Source organism: Erithacus rubecula (assembly GCF_903797595.1).
Source record: "Erithacus rubecula genome assembly, chromosome: 12".
NCBI lineage: Eukaryota > Metazoa > Chordata > Aves > Passeriformes > Muscicapidae > Erithacus > Erithacus rubecula.
The window spans coordinates 12,887,079-12,901,298 of NC_136664.1; the positions used below are offsets into that span (position 1 = coordinate 12,887,079).

Genomic DNA, 14,220 nt, shown 5'->3' on the forward strand with positions numbered 1-14,220 from the left:
TTAAAATTTTAGCAGCAGCTGTAAATTACTGATGGAAAGGAGATTGAGTCAGTGCACAAGGAAAGATCAGAGGCAAGAGACACAAACTGAAAATTCCACTTTAAAAAAAAATGTTTTTAAACCATGAATATAAACAAAAATTGAAATTAATTGTCCAGATTGTTTGTGGATTCTTCCTTATTTGATCTATTCAAAACTCCACTGGACACATCCCTAAATATCTGTATTGAGCAGGGGAGGCTGAATCTCCCAAGGCCCCTTTCAACCTTAACTTCTCTACAATTTTACTGGTGTATGTTTCTATATTTCTAGGAATAATAGACACAGCAGTTAATACAGCAAGTGCTGTGATTTTAGGAACTTGACATAGATGTAACGAACATAAAAACAGCCTTAGTGAACACAAAAAAGTATTAGAACTTATTGGCATTATGAAGTGTGTTAGCTGAAGTTAATATTTAAGTGCCACTTGGGAAATTTTTTCTAGCTCACAAAATATAGCTCTATTCTACAAAAGAAATACAAGAAAAGCACATTCTATATTCAGATATCAGATTATCAGTCACACAAATTAGTATTTAAATTTCCTAAACAGTGAAAATAAAGATCTGGATCTGAGCAACAGTACAGTGAGAATTTGCTTCTTGCTGGTTTAATTGAGAGAGAAATATGCAGCACTTGCTAAATCCTTCTCCAGGAGCAGTTCAGTCTCCTCCCCCAGGCTCCTACACTTCCCAAAAGAAATTCCCATGCAATGGCAGTGATCATTCTTCAGCTCTCCCCTTAGACAGTCAGCAGCCACCCAGCACTAAAATACCTTCACTGTCTTTTGGATTTATTTGGCTGTGTTCAGATTGTTTGGTGCTGGAAACTATGTACTTTGTTTCCCTGCAATATTGCCTTCTGGCAAACACTCCCTATAAACTGCAGAGCATTCTTGCCTTCTCTTCCATCTCTTTTCTCCAGATTGACCTAAAATCCATAGAAGTGACAAGAAAAAGTTTTGCACAGAACACAGAGCTAATAGAGCAGGCTGATAAACTTTGATCATCCATTTAAATGGAGCACCAAGGAACAAAGATATGGCTACTTCTCAAGACAAAGCAATTTTTCAAGAGTGAATTCCAAGCAGGTGGTAACTAAGCAACAGCTCACCTGTACAGGGACTTTGATCACTTGACAAAGCAGATCAGAGCAACACAAGGGAAAGAGGACTAGAGATTACAAGGTAGAAAAAGAGCCTTTTCTTGGCCTATCAGAGAGAAAGATGGAAAAATAGCCTAAGACATGCAGCAAAAAGGAGCCTGATGATTTGGAGAAAAGAGCAGCTGAAGAAAAGAGCTCATGAACACTTTAGTAACCATACTTTATACTTAAACAGCTTGTTTTATTTCAATACCTCTGTTGTTTCACCTAGCAATGACAGAAATATTTGGGAGAGCAAAGAACTTCTTCCTCACTCCAGGCTTATGAAAACAGGTATTTTACCTTTGGCCCAGGGAAAGAGACCTTGGCAAGTGAGGAAGAGAAAGATGGACATACAGAACTTCAAGGGTTCCAGGGATAAATAGCAGCAAAATTGGCAGAAAGCTGTTGAAGTCTGAGGTGAAACCTGCTTCAGGATCTAGTAACCAGGGGCACACACTGAGCTAACAGGTATTAAGAAAAAAGTTTTAGGAAATTACACATAGAAATTAATCAATATATAGGAGATGAAAGATATATTGCAAAAATAACATCTATAGTATATCAAAAACAATGGAGATGGGCAAATAAAGAACAAACAGATGGCAGGGGAAAGAACGATTATTTTCAAATACCTCACAAATCCATTGATTGTAAAGTTCAATTTTATCTCTTGAGGCTGGCAATAAAATAAGTATCTCATCATTATTGCTCCTCTATCTGCATATTGCAGAACTGTTCTGATGCTGTCTCCCATATGAATTAAAACTGCATTTGCCTTCAAAGGAAGTTGAAAATTTGTCATGAGGACAAGATTAGAGCCTGGATTTGTAAATATTTATTTTTTGTTGGTAGCACCTGGACTGGCCTCAGACAGGAAATGAATGTGGGAAATAGGCAGGCTGGCACTTTTTCTGAGGAACCTTAGTATCCTTTTCTAGTGCCTGAGGTCGCTTCACTCCTGAGGGAAAACAGGGAAGAACATTTTAATTAAAAATGAACAGCCACAAAACTTTATAAGCCATTTTTGCAATTTCATTATTCCAGCTAAAGAAGAAAGATTCTAAAATATTATTAACATCCCTTAAAATATTTATTAAGAGAGATTTAAATTAGCTATCTGAGTCCAGCACTATTGTAGTGATTCTATTCCTTTGGTAAGGACTAAAATAATATTTTAAAAACAGCAAGAACATTGATGATGCAACTGAGTGTTAGAAGTAATGATTAACAGTTTATTTTCCTCAGTGACTGGTAATTATTATAGAGTTTGTCCTTATTAAGTCCAGAGTCCAATCAAGATCCTGGGGATCCTGAGCTGCTGCTTTTTCCTGTGAGTTAAGAACAGCTGCAAATGACAATGATTCAGCATAAAATGTCTTGTGTGTGCTGAGTACAATTAAAGATTTTCTCTCTGCATTTGTTTGAAGGCTGACAGCTCAGCTGACAGGGCAGCCAAGTTTATGCAGTTTTCTGTAAGCTCATTGACAGTTTTCCTTGTGAAACTCTTTCTGGTTCTCTTCATCAGGTAAAATCCTGAACCTTTGTCAGACAGCTCTTTCAAGAGCAAACAGGATGAGGAGTCCCACCATGAGCAGCTATGAAGTCTCATTAAAAAAGTCTTTCACACTCTGTTGTCCTTGTTCTGTATTATAATGATGGTTTGCCATAAAGTGCAAAGAAACGTTATTCTAATGAACAGAGGAGAGGCACTGCAACACTGAGGCATGATTAGCGAGCTGAAGTCATTTTACATGTCTGGCTGGTGACCTTTGAATTTGAAAGAATTGCATGTAAAGTATAATAGGAGAAATTATTTGCTTAGCCTCCAACGTATTCATGGTTTAACAAAGGGATTTGGAATGGGTAATGGTGTGGAAGGAAAGGCAATCCTGACACAAAGAGAGATTACTTCTTCCTCCTCTGTCCTTTTCCAGCCCCAGACTCAAATGTGACTGAGGGCTGCTCTGTGCCATGAGCTCCCCCACACTATGAGCACTTGCTCATGTGCCACCATCAGACAGAATTTCCTTCCTTTGGTAAGGCCAAGGAAGCTAGAGAGTATGCAACAACTGAGGGAGACTAACCCTGTTTGGATTGCTAGATGACACTGAAGAAAAAACAAGAAAATTAGTCTGTTTAGGAGGTTAAACTCCACTCTTTATATCTCTTCCAGCCTATGTGTCAGTGACCCACACTGTCAGAAGCAGCCAGCAGCCCCTTTCCCTCATGTGGGGCAGGGACAGTACAAGCTGTACTCATACAGAAATTACTGGAATTGCTTCCACTTTGTCCAGACTGTCCCAGTTTCACTAGGATACCTGGGAACCATAACCCTCATAAATCTACACAAAGCAAATAAGAGCACGAACCTCTACTCGGCCACTTTCATACATCCCACATGGGATCTGCTTTTGTGGGACTGAACAGAGGATATAGGCTTCAGGAGCTTTTGTTCAAAATCTTCCTATCTGCCAATTCCTTCTTCTGGCCCTTCTCAGTGTGTGAGATGCACTGCACCTACTGGCTATAGAAAGCATAATGAGGTACAAGCTACACCCTGGTGAGGCTCCAAAGCATTCCTGACCAAGTGAGCCAGGTGCCAGGAACACTCCTTTCACAGCACAATGACAGACACACCCACTTGGGCTAAAACCTGCAGGACTATTTCCTGTACATTTTTGAATATAAAGGAAATGACCAAAGCTGATAGCAGGCAGGACATGAAGGAGGCAATGAGAAAGGATCAATTAACTGCTTTGTTCAAACTGTAATGATCAAAATGACAAATGATCAAAGGCAGCAAAGAACACTACATGTGGTGCTGCAAGAATTCAGCTGTTCTCTTATACACTGCTGCTTCCAGTGTGAGGTAAAAATGGAAATTCTACCTGCTCCAGCATTTGCAAGAAGTAAGGAGAGGACAGAAGCTAAAAATACTGTTAACCTAGTTTGAAAGTTAAATACTGCTCTAATACTGTGCATGGAAAGAAAGTAAGTGCCTTTGTTACTGTTTTCTGACTTCTACATTTTCACTCATAAATAAGAAAAAAAAGTTAATTGGACCTCAACCTTGAGTACTCAGCTGAGAATTTTTCCTCTCTGCTGTCTTCTAGCTAAGAGAGCCCTATGCTTTTAAACTGTGCAAGCTTGCATTGCACAAAATGGTTTGGGCATGGAATGAAAAATATTTAGCACATTTCAGTCTCAAAATCAGAAAAAGTAGTCAAATAGCAGGAAGAGAAGGGATTAAAGAAAATCTCTCCATATATTTTAGACTTTCACTCAAAATAGTCATAATATTAGTTTGTACTTTCTTTCATACCTCTTGCTGTGTGTAAATGAATTAACAAGAGGAAACTATTTCTTCCCCATTCCCTGAAAAAATAATGACAAATTTATTATAATCAAAGCCCCTTCAAATTTTCCACCTACTTTTGTTCAACTTAGCACTGCAGAGATATCTTTGAACTACTGACTATACTATTGCCACAGTATCATGGAAACCTTAACTGCTATAAGACAGGTACAGTTAAATGAAGCACATTTGTATCTTTCCTCTCTCCAGTCTCAGCCTGTACTTTCTTTCCTTCTTTTGTGATGGAATATTTGCAAGGTTTGATGGTAAGGCAGCTCAGCAAACCTAGCTGTATCAAAATTAATTCAGCCCTATTTTGCCAGGATAATTTTAAAGTCAATTTGTCCCCCTTTCTTGTCCATTTCTGTGCCAGCAGAAGCACAAGAAAGTGGAAAGGAATGAGCTGTGGGTCAGGGCAGGTTGGGAACACTTCCCAAAACAGTGGAATTGACTTAAAGTTATGGTTAACCCACAGCCTCTGACACAGTTGTAGCCATGCCAGATATCCCAACATCAACCCAATAACTTAGTCCATTAAAAAGTCTAACAAGAGTGACATCCTCAGAAAGAAAAGTTCAGTCTTTTGATAATTCTGTATTTTCTGACAAGGGGAGTGACAGAGCAAGTTTTTTTGAGCAATCATCACTGAGAAGTATTTTCAACACACAGCACAGAGCTGCACACATGCTTTAAGTCACTTACAGTGCCAGAGAGCCTGGACAGTGCTGTGAGAAGTAAAAATCACTTGTTTTCCAGAGAGCCCCTCTAGGGGTGCCAGGCTCTCTCAGCACACTGAGCAATGCCACAGTACACTGAGGGAACATGATGAGCTGAAGGAGCTGGTATGACAGCTGTGAATTGAGAATTCACTTGTGAGACACTACACCAGGGATTAGTTTATTCTTTCCATGGTATGGAACAGTATAGTTTAAATTGTCTAATGAGAGCAGTAGAAGAGCTAAGTAGGACTTGATATTTTGCCTAATGAAGTGTGCAAAAAATTGCTAATGGATTTAATCTGCATAAATTTCTTCTAGCATACATATTCCCATGCACCCACACACACACTCACTCTAAAACTCATTTGCTAATGATGAATTTCATTTGTTCCCCCACCAGAATTAGGAATATTTAATGAATTATAATGTATAGTTAATTATCACATTCATAACTTAGATCTTGTCTGTATTGAGGCTGGGTGAAAGAAAAGAGGTAGTTCCTTTTACAGGTATGGGAAAGGCAGTGTAGCAAGCACAGTGTGAATGCAGACCCTTGAAGAGGAGGCTTGCAACAATTGCATAAACTCCTGAGTAATCAAAGTTTGTATTTCCAAGGAAAGATGAATTTTCTAGATGTGTAAAGCACCTTTAACATAATACCTTTTTCCTCCAGGAGTTTACATATTAAGTACAATCAGAACAGAGCACTGGCAAACCCTTAACAAATCTGGGAAAAACATGTAAGCAATTAATCATTACCAAGGATTCATTCTATTGCCAATTCACTGAATTTTCCACAGAACTAAGGGAAAATAGGAAATACTTTCCTCAGAAAAGGAAATACATGCAATGTATTGCATTATATTACATGTATTTTCCTTCTGGGTTGAAAAAAGGAGAGGGAACATACCCAAAGTGCAATTCAGACCATAAATCTACTCTTGGAATGGTGTGAAGCTATACATTTCCTCTCTAAAGTGTCTCAAGTCTCTTGCCAGTGGCAATAATACTGGATTTGCTTCTGAACTGTAGCAAATCCTCCTGCACTGTGCAATTATCCCATCATTCCAGTCAGTGAGTGCCTCTTATGTGTCTCCTTTCAGACAGTAGTTCCTAAACACAATTAGCCTCTGAAGTATTGTGTTACTATATGCATAAAATTAAACATCTTGCTGTAGGATTACAGCACCTTAACTGTGTTTTCAGGAGGTTTCTATTCATCAAAACAGCACTATGAAACTGCCTGTTTCTAGAGTAAAGGAGGAGTTGGAAACTAAGCAGCTCAAGAGCTGGGCAGCTCTAGAGAAGCTACTTCAGAATAAATGCCCATGGCAGGGAGCGAGACTAAATTATCTTTAAAGTCACTTCCAAACCAATCCATTCTAGGAATTTGTCCCATTCTTGACCAATTAAATCCTAATTTAACTTACATAACTTCTTTTTGGTGAAAGCCATTTTTTCATTTTGATGGTAGTCAGCACATCTAATATAAAGTAACTAGCAAGGCATCCCTGGATTATATATTGAACAAAGGTTTGAAAGGTGAGAGGAAAAAGAGAGAAGAAATTAAAACAAGTGAGTATCAGTGAGCTGGTAGAAGTTTCAGCAGGGTCTGCCACAGCACTACCCCAGATATCCTCATGGGGCTAAGCCATAAAAACACAAGTACAACAGAGAACAGATAGGTAGAAAATGGACAAAAACACAGCTAGAGATTTGAAAGAGATGAATCCAGCTACAGATTTCAAAATAAAACATTTGTGGGCTTGCTGAATGCAATCATTCAGTATAACTTACAAAGACTTGTATTCTTTAGTAACATACATCCCCAAAACTCTCTCAGAGCCTATTGTTACCTGCATTCGGTCTTTATTTCTTCTTCCCTATAAATTTATATGTCAAATTTACTAAAATTGAATGCATAGCTTGCTTGCCAAGTAAAATACCTCAGAAATTTTATAATGGTTTATATGAGGTTTATAAAAACCTCAGAAATGCTTTATAATGACAAATAGCTACATTAAATATAATACCAGATCACAATATTTGTACCTGAGACTTATTTCCTGAACAACAGACTATTAGTATTCCCATGACTCAGTACCATGCAATCTTTTTATTTACACTTAACTTCTATAATCTAGTGTGCCTAAGAAAATTATTTTAGACAGCAACAAAAACAATAAGAGCAGATATAAACAGTAATATTCTGTGTCCAGAACTTAGTACACCTCAGCTGACAATAAGAACTTCTTTCCTGAGCTACCTATTATCTATTCAGGAGACTGAAATAACAGGACCATCTGGCTGCTTGCAGTAAAGGTGACAGTGCTCACCTCTGCTGTCCCTGCTCTGTGCAGAGATGAGCAGGAGGTTTGATATTCCAGATACGTCAGGCTTGTGAGGCTGAACAGTTGCAGTGTTCTTACTATACAGGAGCAGGAGACAGTTTATTCCTGTCTTTAACCAGCACATTTTGGGACTTTAGTTATTTGAATGCCCTTCATCAATGAAGATATTCTATAATAAAGGGCAAGAATTTCAAATGAAATATGAATGCAGAGTGACTCTGTGGACATGTATTTTGAAAGCATAAGTCACCTTCAAAGTTGGAATCACATGGAGATAAGCTTCTTATATTTACAGAACTACCTGGTTTATTCATGTCATACTATGCTGTGATGTTTTTGAAGTGGTTTATATATACAAGATTTTTTGACAAAAAAAATGACATAAGCATATTAATTTATACTGATTCTTTGGTTTATATTTCAAATGGGAAAGTAATTAATACATGAACACTGCTTTCTGGTTTCCATAGCCCAGTTCATTTTTAGCAAACACTTACAATAACTAGTTTGGAATAGACAGTGTAGGCTGTAAAGGCAATTATTTCACAAGTGTTGTAAATCACATTGTTTGTTGTTTAAGAGAACTCGTTTACAAGGCTTTTAGATAAAGTTCTTAGAGCTAATATTGGCAAATACTTCATGATATGCAGTATTGATATGGTTTTCTATATAATAAGACGGTATTGCAGATAGGATAAATATATTCTAATTATGAGCTAAATTTGTGAGACTGCCAATTCCCACTGAAATCACAAGAACTGGATGATTCCAGAAGCATGAAAACTCTGGATTCCAAACCATTAATTTTAAGTAGTTAGAAAAGGGGCCACAGCATAACTGATAACTGGCTGAAGGGTTAGTGTGAAGAACTCTTTTAAAAGGTATTTTATGTTCTATTAATTTTATGTATTAAATGCCACTTTAGGAGGTTTGAGAGTTTAGCTGCACCGACTGGATTTCATTGAATTAGAAGAGAATCCTCTCATGGCAGCAGGAATGTAAATCCAAAGAAGTAGATGAGGAGATACCTTGCTTTTAATTCTTTGAATAAGCTGCTGTCATGATAAATTATGGGAAAGAAACCCTGGAGCTGTTTCTTTTCTTCTTTTTATTCCAACACCTAAGAACTTCAGAAAGAAGCCAACTAGGTCACAGCTAGCCACAACACAGTATATCAGTGTTAGGCAAATTATATGTAAGTAGGTTAAGTGATTCCATATATTTAGCAGCTTCTCTACTGACCATGTACAGTGATTTACAGGTGCCTGTGTTGGCATAATTATACAGCTGCAACATTACTCAGATCCAGAATATTCAGGAAAGGAGCATGGAAGCACCTATGTAGCATCTCATGAATAAGCAAACTGTTACATTTTGTGATGTTTGAGACCAAATACCTGACCTAAAGATTGGCAGAACACTGAGGCATGGCTGGGGACACCACAGGCCAAGTACAAGGAACTTATTGGAAATGTTTATTAAATTTCTATGTTGGCCTATCAGATATGTCACAGTAGGTTATGTCATTCAAATTTCATTGTGTCACATCGTGCCTGTCAAATTATAATGGTGCCTGACTGGCAAAACTGCATCTAGAATCAAATTTGATTGTATCTTACCTATTTGGGGATTTTGAAAAGCACAGCAGATTATATGTCCTTTAAGGAGTTGTAACTTTCACCACAAACTTGTTGTCAACTTGCTGTGCATCTGAAAGGAAGAATATTCACAAGTGAGTGCCATGTGTCATGCAAACATGCAGTAAATTGAGAGTAGACAAAATGGTAGAGTCCAGGTAACAGATGATCTGTGTTTATAAGAGCATCTGAGGATCAAACCTGATTGGAATAAGATACTGAAAGTTGTCAGCTTTACAACTCAAGCACTAAAGTAGCAGGATTTGTTCCCCAGGACACACTGAAGTCATAGCATCACTGTGAGCTACATCTGTCTGACAGTAGTGCTTTATGTTTAAGTTAACAACATATTGGTTTTAAAAATTTTAAAAAAATTGTCAATGATTAATGTTTTTATTCATATTTTTATCCATTAAACAATGAGTCTGAGGTCCACAGGATCACTGCCATATTGACTGAAATAGGATCTAAGTTTGCCTTACCTTGCTCTTATTTTCAAGGCAGTTAAGACATCTGTACTTTCACACCATTAAAATACAATCTTTCAGAATTGCTGAGAAGGAACTTAATTTTCTTTTAAAAGAAAAAGCATGTGTTGAACAATCTGGTTGAAATCAACTTGCAAACTATTCTGATGCTGGTGTGTTTCATGCTGTGCTGCTGGGCTTTAAAGCTGGGGAATCATCCAAACCACTGAAGATTTTCTGCTTCAAATCCTTTTTGCCACCAAAATGTGCAGTTTTGACAGGTGTGCTTTTCCAGCAATCTGAATAGAATTTGCCAAAATGGAAATTCCAGTTGGGGGGCAATACCAAAATGAAGTCAATTGCAAATAGAGGTTTGAACTCTGGAAACAAGCACTGAATGGAATGCTTCACATTGCTGTAATGGATGTCCTTTGTTTGAAAGGAGAAAGTGACTGCCTGTTCAAATCTCCCACACAGGCATGTACACACACATGTGCCACCAAGTAAACCCCAAGGTTCTCAGTTAAATAAAGTTCAACACTAGAATCCAATAAAAACAGTGAACATATTCCAAATAGCAGCAACATTAGGATGGAAACTGCTGTTCTCTCAAGATCAGCAAGTAATTAATGTCTTTTAAATGAAAAGCATCCAAAAACAAAGATAAAGCATTTTCCTTGCTAGTGAACACCTATTATCCAACATGTTAAAAGAATCAGATTCAGCTCTTGTCCTTCTAAACATCCAAAATGTATAAAACAAAACAGGAATGTAGTCTATTCACATCCTAAAACTGTGCAAGAAATATAGTAATTTCAGTTTTTCACAAAGGATCACTTTTCTGTATTTTGCCTCATTTGTAGCTATTTTACCATTATATAAGACACACTTCCAGAATTATCTAATTGACACTGAGAACTAAGGTTGTTCAGAAATGCCTTTTTCATGACATTGCCACATGTCCATTGGAAAACAGGAAAAAAAACACAATAGATGTACTCATGAGCTGAAAATAAATGCTTGAGGAAAAAAATTAAATGGTGAGTGTCATTCAATTTGGCACTCAAAGTACTTTTCACCCCTTCTAGGAGGCTGTCCTTGTCATACCATAATGAAGAAAGTGAATGATACCCCTTTTTCTGTCTCTAAATATCTTGCTCCTAGGAATATTTTCCTACTGTTTCTAGCACTGAATACTACTTTGTGTTATAGGTAGAGCAAATGAAGAAACCTACTTTAAGAATAAAATATTGCTCAATAGGAGTAAATGTGACTCATTCTGATAAAGAAAAAATGTTTAAGTATTCAGAGTGAATTACAGGTAATCCTATTTTTAAATTAAGTCTCTTACTACTTACAAATACCTGATTAAGCACTGATGCACGGCACTTGTTCTTCCTTCTTAAATTCAGACATCTACTTCATTTACATGCAATATTTTAAATGCATTTATTTAATACAATGCCTACCTCTGTACTACAAATTGCTTTTACTTGTCATGAATTCTAATGCTCATTTTTTATTCTGCTTTGAAATATCCAGCTACCCTTGGCTTTCTTTTCTCTCAGGCTTTGATATATTGGAATCATTCCCCCAGGCAGCAATCAGTGTTGATAAAAGAGTTTGAAACTCAATTCACAAACACATAGCATATTTGTGGGTAAGAGAACTAGTACTTTATTTCCACTGTGTATCAAAACAAACAGGGAATACTGCTTCCAATAGAACTGAGTTCACACAGCAAGGAAGACATACTGTGGATTTCACAAGTGGCACTGATTTACAGCATTTAGGGGGTTATTTTATTTCTGGAGATAAAGTTCTATATGTGCAACTGGCAGCAACACATCACCTTCAATCACAGAAGCACATGATGATGGCAAGCACCTTAGTGGTGCTCCTTCTGCTCTTTCCCTGCTTTCCTCCTCCCTCCTGCATCTGTCCCACATTTTCTGCTCTTCTGAACACATTCCCACAGAGGCACCCCTGGTGTCATCGAGGGGCTCAGCTGTGCTCTGTGCTGGGGTGGCTCCAGAACCATCTGGAACCAGTCCTGCCCCAGCCCCAGCTGCTCCACAGGGACCCCACACAACACCAGGCAGGGACAGCTGGGACACACAGGACCCTCAGCATCATTTTGCAGCTGGCACTCCACCCTGAGCCACAGAAACACCACTGTGGCAGCAGCCAGGACCCCCATGACACCCCTCAGAAACACTCCTTCATTCCACAAACAACAAAACTCAAACAGCCCCTCAAAAATGCTAATCAAAGTTGAATTTACCTTTCTCTCAGCAATAGTAATTAATTATGAAAAAAATCTGTTTTGCCCTAGTGCATCTGTATTCCATATTTCAACAGCATTTCACATGTGCTGTAAACTAATCTGTCTTATCCACAGCCTTCCAAAATAACAGCTGAAAATAGTAATACATTAAATTACAGAATTCTGTTGGTCTTTTCCAAGAAACCTTTGGGATGAACACAAAACAGTCTGCAAAGCAGACTGCTAATCTGATTTAGAAATTGGGTAAAATCAGCAGATAGGATAAAGTCTTTGTTGGTGGCAGTCTGTCTTACTGCCATAGTGATGGCTCCATATACCTTAACCATTCTATTGCAAATGAATTGTAATTGTAAATGAACCAATATATTGTAAATATACTACAAAAAGCCTTCCAAAGATAAAATAAAATCCTCTTAGGCGAGACCAGCAGAGCAAAGTCTACCTGACCCTGGAAAATGTTCTGGCCCTGGAAAAGAGTGCCCATTTGGTAGGAGCTGTGCCACAGGGGTTGCCTGGAGAAAGGGAAGGTATTTGGAGAGGTTAAAAGGACAGCTTCCATGAGAAAGTGCTCTTGGGTACAGTCATGACTCTGGATTCACACTGAGCCTATGTTCCTATTGCTTTCCTTTAGATACATTTTCATTTATATAAATAATTGGAGACCTAAAAGCTGCTGGTATTGACAAGTAATAGGAACTGTATTTTGGAGTCTTGTGCTATAAGTATGTCCATACTGACCCATCATTTAAGAGGTACACATTCCTCCTGATTTTTTAGACCTGTGAATAGCAGCAGAACAGTCCAGTCAAGGAAATCCTCTAGTTTTCCTAGGTTCCTACCAATAGGAAGCTTGATAAGTCTTTCCAATCACTTCAACAGGGAGATACAGATATAAGTCAACATTGCAAGGGGATATACCCCTGTTCTCAGCTCTGCTTTCTTTTTTTAAGTTACAGCATATGCAAATTAGGCTGAATTAGTAAACTTTGAGGAAGTTACCAACACAATCATAAGCTGAACCTCAATGGTTCTGAGATTTATTCTGTATATGTGTCTCCCAGCACAGACATTTCACATCCTGTCCAGCCTGGGAGATGAGGTCAACATTCCTAAGAGTCAGGTAAATGCCAGTGGAACCTTTCAGAGGCACATCAGATTGGAACACACACCAATAGCAATCATACTTATAAACCTCACTCAATTACAGGCTTTTCAGCTCAGGATGAAAAACATGCCTGCCCTAAAGAAATGCATTTAGGCTTTCTCATTTCTGAGTGGTGAAAGAATTATGTCAGCCATCCATTATTGATCTCCTCAGGAAAGACAGGGTAAAACAAAGCAGCTCTGAAGATACTACTGCAACAGGGGTGTGCTCACTTGCCACCTTCATTTAATTATATTTTTACTTTAGACAGAGTTCATCTTTCAGGGACAGAGAAATATGTACCCAAAACCTATTTTTAACTGAATAGCAATTAGACTTAGTTTTTAATATAAGCATTCATGACATCTGTAAAAAAAATTGTAAGACCAACTTTTTATACAGGACTAGTAATTGATGTGAAATGGTGTAGGCACATAGCCCTTCTGCAGACTCCTGGGACACAAAAACTAAACTTCACAAGACAACTGTGCACAGCAAGATACATTAAAGCATTTCTAGCAAATCATTTATACAACCTTCCTATCTATTTGCAGGGAAAACAATAAAAATGTTATTACATCACACTTGCCTAGGAGCCTCTCCCCTCCCCCCCCCATCCTTTTAGCTTTTACTTAATCTTTGCTCCTGTTAAATAAAACGTATTTCTCACCTCAGAAGACATCTCACCCTAGAAAGTAAATTAATATCTTTCTACCAATTACCAACACCTTCTAAATCTCTGGAGAAATTTTGCACAGCAATTAGCAACCTTCTGGGCAAATGTGCTCCAGCAGGAGAGAAGACTCCCAGCATCCTGCCTCCCAAGCTTCTTCAAATACCTCTGCTTAAACTGCTGAGCCACCCTTTTGATGGGATTTTCTTACAAATCCTTAACACAAATGGCCAACACCTGCATCCTTGTGGTGGTTTGGGGGTGGTGTCTTCACCAGGCATTTACTTAACAAGTTGCAGGTGGAGCTTTGTGGGTAGTGTTGTTAAAAATATTCTCTTGCTAAACTATAAGATTTGGAATATTGGTGTCTTTTTTTCCTTCCCTCTCTTGTTTTTTCTT

At 38.0% G+C, this 14,220-nt stretch overlaps 1 long non-coding RNA gene across 3 annotated transcripts in view; it reads right to left on the minus strand.

The window, feature by feature from the left end:
- Window positions 1–13,956, minus strand: part of LOC306806792 — a 52,958-nt gene extending 39,002 nt beyond the window's left edge. The window contains exons 1-3 of one of the 3 annotated variants that reach the window (XR_013775576.1): window positions 13,819–13,956; window positions 9,233–9,323; window positions 448–2,146 (exon numbers count right to left, since the gene is read on the minus strand). This is a non-coding gene — a long non-coding RNA (uncharacterized lncRNA). Of the gene's footprint in view, window positions 1–447; window positions 2,147–6,693; window positions 6,774–9,232; window positions 9,324–13,818 lie in introns of those variants that run through there. The other 2 variants (XR_013775577.1, XR_013775575.1) reach the window with 2 other exon arrangements.
- Between the last annotated feature and the right edge of the window lie 264 nt (window positions 13,957–14,220).